Here is a 12,355-nt window from a genome sequence, read left to right on the forward strand (position 1 = left end):
AGGACAGCTCTTCCTTCTCCACTGGCTCTAACATCCCATCCCATCCTTCTCTGTCTCACTCAACCACTCCTGTCTCTCGTGGCTCCCTGGCAATCCGGGCTATAGGAATGGAGTAATGAGCTGTTCCATGAGAGAGTGGGAGGAGAAAAATATAACCAATGCTTTTTAAGACAAGGGCTTGGGAGCCAAGAGGGTATTTGAGGCTGAGGACAGACACCTGTGTTTAACTGGGTCAGGCAGAGGCGGGGCAAGGTGAACCAGGAAGCCTCTCTTTTCCCAAGGGCTTTGTGTGGATCTGAAGACAGAAGTTTGCTTCCCTAAATTCCAATTCTCCTTCCTGGTTTGGTATTAAAGAGAAAATAGTGCTCAAGGGGAAGTGAGTGCAACAGAGAACTAGCAGGGATGCAAAGGAATAATAAAAAAAAAAAAAATTGCTCCTTAATTTAAAGATGATAGCATCAGCAAAGGTGGCATAGGAGATGGAATCTGGGCCTGACATGGCCTACAAGATCCCAAGCCTACGCCAGAGCTGGGTCACATTCAAAATCTGAGCATCTGTGGGAGTAGTTCCTGAGACCTCCCTCTAAGAAAAGGAGCAGGGGAAAGGTTTCTGGGCTTAGGATTCAAACAAGGCAAGCTCAGGCCTGAAATGTGGGCAGGTCCCCTAAGCCAAGAGTAGGTAAGTCAAAGTGAAGCTAAAGGGCACAGCCGGCCCCTAAAAGGTTCTTAACTGGGCTCATAGTTTCCCTTAAAGTCGCTTTTGATGGGAAAGAGGGATGCTTGAGGTCAGTCATTCTGAGGCTTTAGTGTGTCACTTAATATAAATGCCCTGCCTTCTCAAGGTTGGCCGGTACCATGTCCATGCAGAAGGATAATGAAAGAAAAGAGAGATAAGGAGGGAGAGAGGGAGGGAGGGAAGAAAAAAGGAAAAAGAAGGCGGTAAGCCACTTTTAAAAATACTATCTAATATTAATTATAACCATGTAGGATGGTTCACACCTTTAATCCCAGCTCCTGGGAGACAGAGACAGACAAATCTCGTTGAACTAAAGGCAAGGCTAGCCTCCATAACAAGTTTCAGACCATCCAGGGTCACAAGGTACAAAGTTGTCCCAAATAAAAACAAACAAACCACATGAAAGTCGATCTTGGTGATTCGATTCGAGGCCTCAGCAATGCAGACAAAGGAGCAGGAGGATCTTGAGTTTCCCATCAGCCTAGACCATTGGATACAACTATTTAAAAAAAAAAAAAAAGAAATCAATCAAAACACATGAAACCAAAAGCACAGCTACAGCTTAGTTAAATTGATGCTTGGATTTTATTGCATAAAATGTACATAAAACATATTTCAGTCATCTTCCGTGTGTTGCTTAGTCTCATCAAATGTGTCTGTAAGACCATAAACTGCCAATGCTGTCTTTTTCCGGGACATTTCAATACTCCACAAGAAAACTGTGCACAGTCCCTCCCCATTGTCACTGCCTTCTGGTCCCTGGACATGACCCATCTGTTCTCTGTGTCTAGTTGTCTGCACTAGGCATTTTGTTGACATGGGCTTCTTGGGTATATGCTGTCTCCTGTCTTTATTCACATAACACCATGTCTTCAGGGTCACTGATGCTATAGAATGTTATAGTGGGCCTCACTCCAGCACATGTCAAGACCTACTTAACTTATATGTGCGTCATTCAATGAGTGTTTGAGTTGACTTCATTCTAGCAACACTCTTATGAGCATGTGTATGTAACTTTTATAGAACTATTTATTTCATTTTACATGTATGACTGTTTTGCTTGCATGTATGTCTATGCACCATACGTGTGCATGATGGAGGTCACAAGAAGACATCAGATTCCATGGAGCTAGACTTAGAGACTGTTGTGAGTCACTTGTGAGGGCTGAGAATCACACCCAGGTCATCTGGGGAGCAGCTGATGCTCTTATCTGCTGAGCCATCTCTTTTTCTGGGCAGCTTTGTGCTTTGCTTTCTACTATCCATTCTTTGGGTCATTCCTAGGAGTGGATCCACTTGGTCATAGGATAACTCTATGTTTAACATTAGTTAATGGCCAAATGGTTTCCCAGAGAGGCTGGTGCACTGGGGTGGGGAAGAGGTCAGCTTCTAAACACACACTTGCTCATTGCATCACTGATGTCATTTTTATCACGACAGTGGAGAAGGACAGTGTCATCATCCCTTTGATTTGCATTTCTTTGGTAACTAAGGGTGCCAACTGTCTATCTTATGAGACTGTGTGGCCACTGGTATGTTTTCTTTTCAAAAATGACTTTTCAGGTTTTTTACTTATTTTACTTTGATGCTCTTGGGCTGTAGTTATGTCTGTGTTCTGTATTCAAGGCCCTTATCAGAATGACTTACAAATATTCTTTATTTCTGTGGGTTGTCTCTTTATTGCATTCAATTTTGTGGGTTTTTTAAAATAAAGATTTATTTATTTTTACAATTTATTTTATTTATTATGTGGATGAATCTTTTGTCTACGAGTATACAAATGGGCTGCTAGTTCTCCTGGTACCCATGGAGTCCAGAAAAGAATGCTATATGCTCTGAAACTGGAGTGCCACCTCATGGGTACAGGGGACGGAACTCAGGTCCTCTGTAAGAGGAGAGAATGTGCTTGACAGCTGAGCTGTCTCTTCAGCCTCCAGTGTTCTTGTTTTGAAAAGGTGGCTAATGAACCAAGCACTCACGTGTCACGGGGACGAGAGCAGCCATAAAGGGTTTGCGCAGAGAGGTCTCTGGGTCACCTCTCTCTGGTCCCTCATAAGCAGCACACGCCCAACCTTCCTGTGAGAACTACAGCCACCTCTGTTGTGTGAAGACTCATCACACAGCCACGCGCCCTCAGTGTCCCCTCTGCTGTCTGTGGGCATCCTGCCTCATAAGTACCACTTCTTCTGTTTTCCAGGTGAGGAGACTAAGGAGCAAATACTTGAGTGGGTGACTCAGGGATCTGCTGCTATGAGTCAGGATCTAAACCCAAGTCTGGCCCATTTCACAACCTGACCAGTCCATCCATACAGCTTGTTCGGTGTTGTTCTTGGGCACTGAAGTGCCTTCATGTGCTGTGAAGCATTTCTGCTCACAGGAAGGAGGATCAGAAGAGGGTTCAGGTCTCAGGAGCCATCCACATTCCAAACATGGCAGCCTTGCTTTGCTTTCATTTTTATAATTTAGGACTCTGGAATCAGATTTTGTTTGAGAGACAAGAAAAGAAGATAATGGTGGTTTTTTTTTTTTTTTTTTTTTTTTTTTTTTTTTTTTTTTTTAAGCGTTTGAAAAAAAAATGACAATGAACTCATGTCATTCTGTAGGACAAATTCCAAAGCCCTTGTAACTTCTCATTAAACAGAGGTTTCAAATGCAGGACACCCAGTTCTGAGCTTAGAGACAGAAAGGTAGCATTTGTGTACACTCACACCTACACATGTGCTCTCATGTGGTCAGGCATTTCTATGCCTAATCTTTATCTCCCAATTCGTGCTCATTTCTGGCCCAGTTCAGTGCCAACCTTAGGAGTTGCCTCTAAACGCCCACTCACTGAGGGGAAAAAAAGTGGCCACACCCACACTTCCCGGCAGTCCTAGCTGCCACCATCATCAGTCAGCTATGCTGTCTGTTCACCTTTGAAAGGCTTCTCAGCAGCCAAGCAACTCCCTTAACCAGAGCGGCTTTGCCTTTCCATTAGCAAAATGAGCTCCCACCAGCCCCTGAGGGAGGCCTTAGCTTTTCATTCTTCCTAGTCATGAGGCTGAAATCCAGGAAGAGCCATCCGGAGGAACCCCGGCAAGGTGAAGCCAGGTCACAAGAGAAATAGATTACACGCTTACACGTGAGTGGCCCTCCTCCCTGCCTGGCTGCTGGCCAGGGCCTAGAGGGATGAGTGAGATCAGGGGAGGGGCCACTGGACCACCCTCTCCCACAGAACACTTCTTATCTTCCAGACAGCTTGTCTTAGTAGGGTGGTGATCTGGGCCAGCAAATTCCCCTGGCCACTGGAAACTGGGCTTGATCTCAAGCTCCCTGCCTTTTCCTTGGTAGAAGACCCAGGTAGCTAAGGTGAGTTCTCTGTGTCATCGCCATGTGTGAGGTTCAGAAGCCCATGCAGAGGAACGAACAGTCGCTGGGAGGGTGAGACTTTGACGTGGGTGAGAAGGGAGGGAGATTTTGTGTAGCTTCCTAAGACTCTGTCTTGATTTTTCTGAATGTTCCATTGTGCCAATAAATCACTACCAGATGTCTGCTCACATATAGTTCAAGTGCGAGAGTCCATGAAAAGGTTTAATGCTATTAACTGCTTTGGAAAGGTTGGGGAAAGGTGCTGACGAATGTCCCTGCCCACTAGATAAGTTCGATCGAGGGGCAGAATTCTTTTCAACTTCTGTCCCTATCTTCAACTAAACATTACATAAGGAATTTTGTTGGCTCATTATCCCAAATATTCCCCAGCTGGCTATGGGTATCAAGCAACAGTTCTCTGGCTTGGTAATGCTTTCTGGTTCCTTTACGAAATAGCCAAGGCAGACTGGGACACACAAGCCACAGATTAAAAACTGCAGAGTCTCAGGTGGCAGTGGGGTACTTTCAAAATCCCCTCTGACAGGTACCACTCCCTTCCTAATCCAGCCTAAACTTTCTCCAACCTCCAGTTGAAGTCAGCAGCTGATTAGCCAACCAACATTGGATTTGTGGTACCGAAAAAGGCCCTGGAAAAATATCCCTTGTATACAGGCTCAGTCGCAGAGTAACCAACCACACTAGAAGACCTAATTCATGCTGATCAAAGCACCTAGGGTGTGCCCTTTCTTTCACCAGCACCCTTATTTCACACCCATACTAACTGTGCTTGTGGCCCATCCAGAGTTGCAATTCCAGTCCCCAGACACACAGGATGAGTTAGTTATCCATAGAAAGTCAGATGCTCAGACGCTCAAAAAATGCCCTTTCCTTGTCTTTCTTCTGTGTAAAGTTTAGACATGGGACTGTAACATGCATGCTTTTTTGCAACGGGAGGAGTCTGAAACAGAGTAAAACATTTAGTGCAGCCAAGTCTGCCTTGTATTCCAAGACCTCAGATCGTCTTACATGCTGTGATGTTTGGTCTTAAAGTGACACATGATCCATCTGGGAGCATAGGGAAGGGTGGAGAAGGTCACACTGCCTTCTCCCCCAAAACCCACCCTGACACCTAATGGTAAACCACTATTGGCTCTATTATGACAGTTAGACATGCATGGTGTCGATCTGTTACACCCATAATAATTCTTTTTGTTCTTTACTGGGGATGGAATTAGCCCATAGACACCTGCAGAGCACAAGAGAGAGGGAGGATGTGTTTGGATGAGGTCTATGCAGCCTCAGAAGGAATGAGATAGCAAGGGGTATGGGAGAGCAGCTGAAGGCAACAGGAAGAGACACTGTCATGACATGGTATTTGAGACTGTCCTTGCTTTTAGGACTTTTTATGGAAGGTACACAGCACACCTCATGGATGCTGGGTTTAATGTCCGATGGGTATGGTTTAGTTAGAATCATCTCCAGGACCTTGTATCAGGTTTTAATAAGAAGCAAATACAGATTTACACTTGAGGGTATACGTCATCTAAATTAAGAGAGAAGCTCTAGCCTTCTGTTCACATGAAAGGAGCTTCCCGATGCCCTGTTCTTGTTATTGAGTCTCATAGCACAGGCTGCAGACATCGTGTGGGAGAGAGACAGCACACAGTTGTGCACATGTTAGACGTTCACAATGTGAGCTGATTGAACCCACTCACTATTAGCTATAGCACGTGAATGATTGAGAACAATGAGAAAGACCCTGAACTCGCTAACCAATTATGCTTATTAACTTTGTAAAAGATCCTTTCTTAATCATTTCTCAAGAGAAATGAAGCTGGTGGCTGTTTAAAAATTACTGTAGGTCTTTGTGAAGACATCTGAGATATTGCTTTATTTCTATTTCATAAAATAATTCTTTGCTTCATCAGTGCAGCATATGGGGTCCTATTTTCAGGATCCTATGTTCATGATGAAGTGCAAGCAGAGAGACAAGCGTCCTCATTGTGTTTGGAGACTAGTCCTGTTGCCCTCAAAGCAACCTGGCTGTAGAAATCAGCAGAGCAGGTACTTAGTAAACTGTGATTTCAACAGAACCACACTATCTGCTCCACTGCTTGTTCAAATGCTTATCTGGAAAGGAATAAGCAAATCTCTGTGAAAATAAACAAAGTATTTAAAAGAATCATTTCTGGGAGATTCCTCCAGAGAAACTCACACTGGAGTTTCCTGGCAGTCATTCTATATACCTCTTCTTATGCTTAAAATCCATATTAAGACTTCTTTATTAATTATATATTATATATACATATTACCTTAAAATACTAATGTTAGCTGCAGTGTTTGCCATTGGGGAAGGAAGAATTGTGCTGAGCTGACGGATTAGAGGGAGTGTTTCATTTTAATGCAGATCCCTTTACATACGTTACATATTTGAAATCATTAAACATTTCTTGAGTCAATACCCAAGGGGGAAAAATGATTTCTTACCCTTTGTTTAAAGACAAGTCACCCTCTTTAGCACAGGTTACCCTGCAACTTCTTATTCAGTCTGTCTAGGTATGTTTCATATCTGGAAAGTAGGATCCATTCTGTAGGGTCTATCAAAGCTCTAAAAAATAAGTTACCCAAGCACTGGTCCCCTTAAATGACTCACCTGAGGCAAGTAGCACGTTTGAACATCATAGGGTATTTGTACTCTTGGTTTGGTATCTCAGTTATGAATGTGTCTTGGGATAAAGATTCACCCTTGACCTAAGTCTCATTATTAGAAATGAGCCAAACTGTATATCTGAAGCATACTTGATATTTAAAATAGAATCAGAAATAATTCTTTGTAGGTATAACATTTAAATGATAGTTTCTAAAGGGCCATTTAGTTTACTTTGGATAGGATCTTCTTTAAGAGAGAGAAAGAAAATCAGCTGTCACTTTTGAATTTCATGGATGGAAATGTGAATTTATACCCTCCGCCAATTACCTCATTCACTCCTGTCAATTCTGGGACAAAGTTCATGCTGTGTTGTGAGGCTCAGATTGCTTTGTTTTAACCAGTGCCAAGGATCGCTGTATTAGTGACTTACTGCTTTTATTTCTCCCCCCAATGCTGGGGTACACAAGGGCAGTCTTCATGAGGCGAGTGCAGGATCTCAAGGCAAAGGCTGATTCTCCACCCATTCTCAGACAAGTTAAAGCAGAGCTGGTGGGTGTGGGCTTCAGAATTCTATTTTAAGACAACACTCCCTTGTGTTTCTTATGTACGATTTGAGGAAGTTTACTAACTACTGTCAAAGAAAGAGGGAAAAATTGTCCGTTAAAACAAACAAAAAGAAGAAGAGCCCAGCTCCGCCTCCAACAAAGTGAGGCATGCTTGTACTCGTAGCATGAAGGAAACAGAGGCGAAGGGAGAAGATTGTTCTTTTGCGGCTAATATGAAATTGGAAGCCAGCATGCTGCACAGAGAGATGTGGCCTTGAAAAAAAGACCAGTGTGACTTTGTACTAACTCAGTGATTATTACTCTGGTCTCCACTACTACCCTCTAGTATCCAGAAAAACACAAACTGATTAAGTGTGAACCACACATCGCAAGAGATTAAATGTCTAAGCAATAAAGTCTTTTTAACAAAATGTTACCAACTCTCTCCTCAGTGGCTCAAAGAGACCCAAGACATTATTCCTAATAGGGATGACTGTGATTCAGGTGACAGGCTATTGTATTCCATTAGAAATTCTCTAAACTGTGACATAATTTTGAGCACAGTGGCAGCATGGTCACAAAAGCTTCCAGGTTTTCATGTCCCTCAGCAGAGAAGCCCAAGTCTCATTTCTAAATTGGAAAGAATCCAAAATGCTTCTGGTCCTGAGTATTTCAGAGCAGCAAACACATCAACACACGGGAAACTTTCTAAGTAATTGGTCCTTTTTCACATTATAGAAAAGGATGGCTCATTAAGATATGGGTTGCTCATAGTTACCTGTAGCAGTGAGTTTTTAGCTTCTTCTCTTTATGCTCTTGGTAGGTTGCGCACTTCCAGCCATTGGCCCAGTAGCTCTTTGGCTCTGAAAATGAAAGACATATTAGCTTATGTTTGAAATACCTTGGCACTCAGTGACTAGGCACTTTCATCCTCTGCCTGCTACCCTAGGCCCACTTCCCTGGAATCTCACATGGCTGGTTGGGCTTATCTCCTGCAGCTCCTGTGTCTACCCATCCAGTGATCCTCCTTTCTCCTCCCTCCTGCATCCTAGCCTGGGCAACTCTAAAGGGTCCCACCCCATTCCCTTTGGCCTAGCCATTAGCTGCTGGCATCTTTATTGATCAATCAAAAGCCAATTGGGGACAAAGACCTCTAGCTTCTGGACTTGCAGATTCCCCATTGAATCAAAGCATTAGAACCAATCTCCTACCATTACCAGTCAATATACATTTACAAGGAGCAGAACACATCTAATTTTTTGAAGTGATACAGTATGAAATCAGAGTTCCTTTCTTCAGGACCCTGATAGTTGGGATCAATTAAAGCAAAAAGACATAGTTACATTACAGTACCAGGACACGGTCACATGTGACCCCTCTTAAACTTATTTGTAATTTAATTGAAGAAAGTACTAAAAGGGATCCATTTCTAGAGGGAGGATTTAAGCAGTATTTGGGAGGTAAGTTGTTGGAATGCACAAGCCATTGCAAGAAAACAAAATTCAATTAAAAAAAAAAAAAACTTGTAAAGGATTGCCAATTGCCTAGGATCAAGAACACAAAGCTGTTACAATATTTTAATGAGTCAACCAATAGCCTTCTAGTCTCTGATGAGCTGAAAAATGACATAACAAGCTTGAAAAAATTTACTTTTTGCTCATGGTTTCATGAGAGTTCAGTCTTTGGCTACATGTTCGAGCATTGTGGTGGTAGACAAGGTGGGCTCTTTCTTTCTAATCAGACGGCCACTTTATTAGGGTGTTAGTCCTATCATTCAGTCAGAGCCTCAAAATCTAATCTCTTCTGTAGAGATTGTCACAGAACATATAGAGGTATATTTTACTGATGTCCTGGCTATTTCTTCATCCTGCCAAGTTGGCAAACAACATTGGCCATTGCAGTTTACCCAGCTGATTTAGCTTGCCTGAGCTGGCTTCAGAATTAGTCAATCCTGGGTAAACTTGGACTACTTGGCCACCCTAGTATTGTATTGCCAATAAGAAAGACCAGTCACATGGGATTATTTTAATAAAAATTCATTTTACTTTATACTACTGGTCACATCTCAAATACCCCAGGAGTACCTTGTAGCTAGTTGCTATATTGATGGTCAGTGAAAAATAAAAATCTTCACCATTATAGAAAATTCTGCAGGGTGGTGGTGAGCGTGGAGGTTATTTCTTACAGTTTCTGACAACTGGCATCCTTGAAAGCCACACACTAGTGAAGGATTGAGCATGCTCATATGATGATGATACCGCCTCAGTGAGCACACAGAGCCTGCTGTTTCAGGAAACTTGTATCTCAGAGTTTGTACCAGGCTTTTGTCTCTGTGCCCTCAATCTGCTTAGCTCCCAGGAATGTATAAACTACTGGTGCTACTGGAAGTAGGGCCATGACATTACAAATATTTAATGGATATGCAAAACTAAACCACTCGACTCTTTTTTAAATTGTCCACTAAGCGTGAGAGTCATATTCATTTCCTTCCATTATAAAATCTTCCTTGATGTGCTGCACTGTGGGGCTCATGGCTGATGTAGTTTGCAGCTGAGGGTGGCCATGCAGGAGGGAAACTTCCTTTTGCAATGAGATGACTTGTAAGTCCATTACAGCCCTACCCCAAGCATCATTCGGATGATGGGGTGTAGTGGCCATAGTCATAGAGAGGACAGCTCTCTCCTCTAGGGCAAGAAGAATTAGCACCAGAAACAGAGAGAAACTTCCTGTCTGTTTGAAGATGTATTCTGAGGGATCTGAAATGTGAGCATGGGGATTTGTTCATTTCAGAAAATTTTATTGACCACTGCTCCAGTTCTTGCTCCTGTGGTGTTCAGACTAGGGAAAGAGGTGGGAGAAGGGCAGGAGGAGGAGAGGGGGATGAGCAACATGTTTACTGACTTTAAAGGTATAAAGGAAGTGAAAGGCTGTGTTTGCAATGATGATGGCAGTTATGATGATATCTAGTGTCTATTGGGAGCTTCCCATAGGGCAGGCTCTAATCTGCTTTACATGAGAAAGTATGTGTAAGACAATACCTTGGGAATCAAGATGCTGAAAGGAGCCTTGGGTGAAAATGTGACATTCAATTTCTCAATACTTCTAATAAAACTATCATTTAAATAAAGTAAAACTCTTGTAAATTATTTGTAGAGAAAGAATCTTAGACTAATGAAGATAATGGATTTTATTTTATTTCTTAAAATGATCATTTTGGCTGGGCAGTGGTGGTGCATTCCTTTCAATTTCTCAGCACTCAGGAGACAGAGGCAGGCAGATCTCTTAGAGTTGAGGTTAGCCTGGTCTGCAAAGGTAGTTTATTTTGAAAAATATTAAGATTTTTATAAGCTTCAACAGTAGTACACAGAGTTCCAATGGGATAACCGGGCTCTGAGTTGAGATAAAAATTTATTTTATAATAAATATATAATAACAATTTTTTAATTATAGCTGGCATTTCTGCCAATTGTTCAACCTGTGTGCTTTGGTAACTTATTTAACTACTGTGTATACTCAGATGGGTTTCTTAAGTTGTCAAATGTCATAATAATGTGTGCCTTAGTGTTGTAAGAAAGACATGAGAGACTATGTCCAAAGTACTTAGCATGTTTGGGTCATTTGCATGCTTAATAAACATTTCTCTTTATTTATACAAATGACATATTTGCCTTAATAATGTTATGAAAATAATATATAATATTAAGTAGACCCTGTCTACTAATGCTTACTATCATTTCCCCTTTTCCATAGTCCATTTCTTTCTTAGTTAGACATTTACATCAAGTCACGTGGATCCGCCATCTTTTTGTCTTGTATCATTGATGATTTTTTTCCTACTTAAAGAGACAGGGCAAAGCTAGACTTGGTATAACCTCTGCCTTTGTCATTCAGGTTGTTTTAACAAAAGATACTGTAGACCAAGTAGCTTAAACAACAGAAACTTATAACTGTATAGTCATGGGTAGTCCAAGGCCAAGGTGCCTGTCTTCTCGGTTACATGTGAGGGTGCTGATCCTGGCCATATGAAGCAGAGAGAGGACCAAGTTTTCTATGGTCTTTTCTGATAAGGGCATCAATCCTAAGCTTCCCAAAGACCCCATCTCCAAGTACCATCTCACAGGTAAGTGGAGTTCCAACATAGGGATCTGGAGACAAGGGGGTATGAATAGTCCCTAGCACTCATGGCCTGTTCCGTGGTTCACTGGCACTTCTGTAGCACTGTCTTAGGAATTCTGAGAACAGGAAGAGTGGCTTTCTCTTTTTGTGGAGCCACTAAATGACCCACCATCCAGCTTCCCACTTCTGAGCTATAGAAAAAAAGTGCGAAAGAGAAGCTAGAGTACCAAGCAACTTCCACTGTGCCTATTTTTCTTATTCTGTCTTTAAATGGGAGGAAAAACATTTTCCAATCTTTTGTGGGATATATTTAGTCAATGTGTATTTCCTTCATCATTGATTTAACATCATGCCTACTGCCTGATTTCTTAAGAACAATGGTTAAGAGCAAAAGAGGCATCTGGAAAGAAAGGAAAGCACACAAGAGCACAAGTGTGGGCCCTTTGTATCCTACCCTTATTTATATAATCCCAACTCACTAGCATACTGGTTCTTCTAGTGCTCAGACTTGATGATAATTCACCAACATTGGACTTCAGGTCAATTTCAGATGTGCTTTCCAGTTCCTGAGAAATGTAGCAGGGACTAGTGGGAAATTCTGGGTCATTGAGGTCTTAATGGAAATCCCCAAACTAAGAATGAAAGGTTTCCTTCAGTTTGAAAGCTAATGTTGGCATTGGGACAACTGCGAAATATTCTTGGAATTGTTCCCTCTGAATATTTTCTGGAAGAAAAAAATCACCATGTTAATAGTGGGCAGCCTCATGGCAGAACTGTTACTTCTACCATGCCTGTAGCAGAAAACATATCTCTAAGTTGTTCCCATAGATGTACCTCCCAAAGCCATACACTTCTTGTGAGTCACTAGGATGTTCTCTTCAGTTGGTAGCCACAAGTGATAATGTTCTTGTTCTCAACTTGTGTATCCCAACTCCTTAGGGTTTGTCTAATGGCTTTTTC

The 12,355-nt window shown here is 42.0% G+C and overlaps 1 protein-coding gene across 2 annotated transcripts in view; it reads left to right on the plus strand.

The window, feature by feature from the left end:
• The first annotated feature begins 3,625 nt into the window (after positions 1–3,625).
• Positions 3,626–12,355, plus strand: part of ADTRP (androgen dependent TFPI regulating protein) — a 79,673-nt gene continuing 70,943 nt past the window's right edge. Inside the window, exon 1 of one of the 2 annotated variants that reach the window (XM_080931154.1) lies at positions 3,626–4,084. The gene's annotated coding sequence lies outside the window, so the exon portion shown is untranslated. The remainder of the gene's footprint in view (positions 4,085–12,355) is intronic. The other variant, XM_080931155.1, reaches the window with a different exon arrangement.

The sequence above is a fragment of the Micromys minutus genome (genome assembly GCF_963924665.1).
Source record: "Micromys minutus genome assembly, chromosome: 1".
NCBI lineage: Eukaryota > Metazoa > Chordata > Mammalia > Rodentia > Muridae > Micromys > Micromys minutus.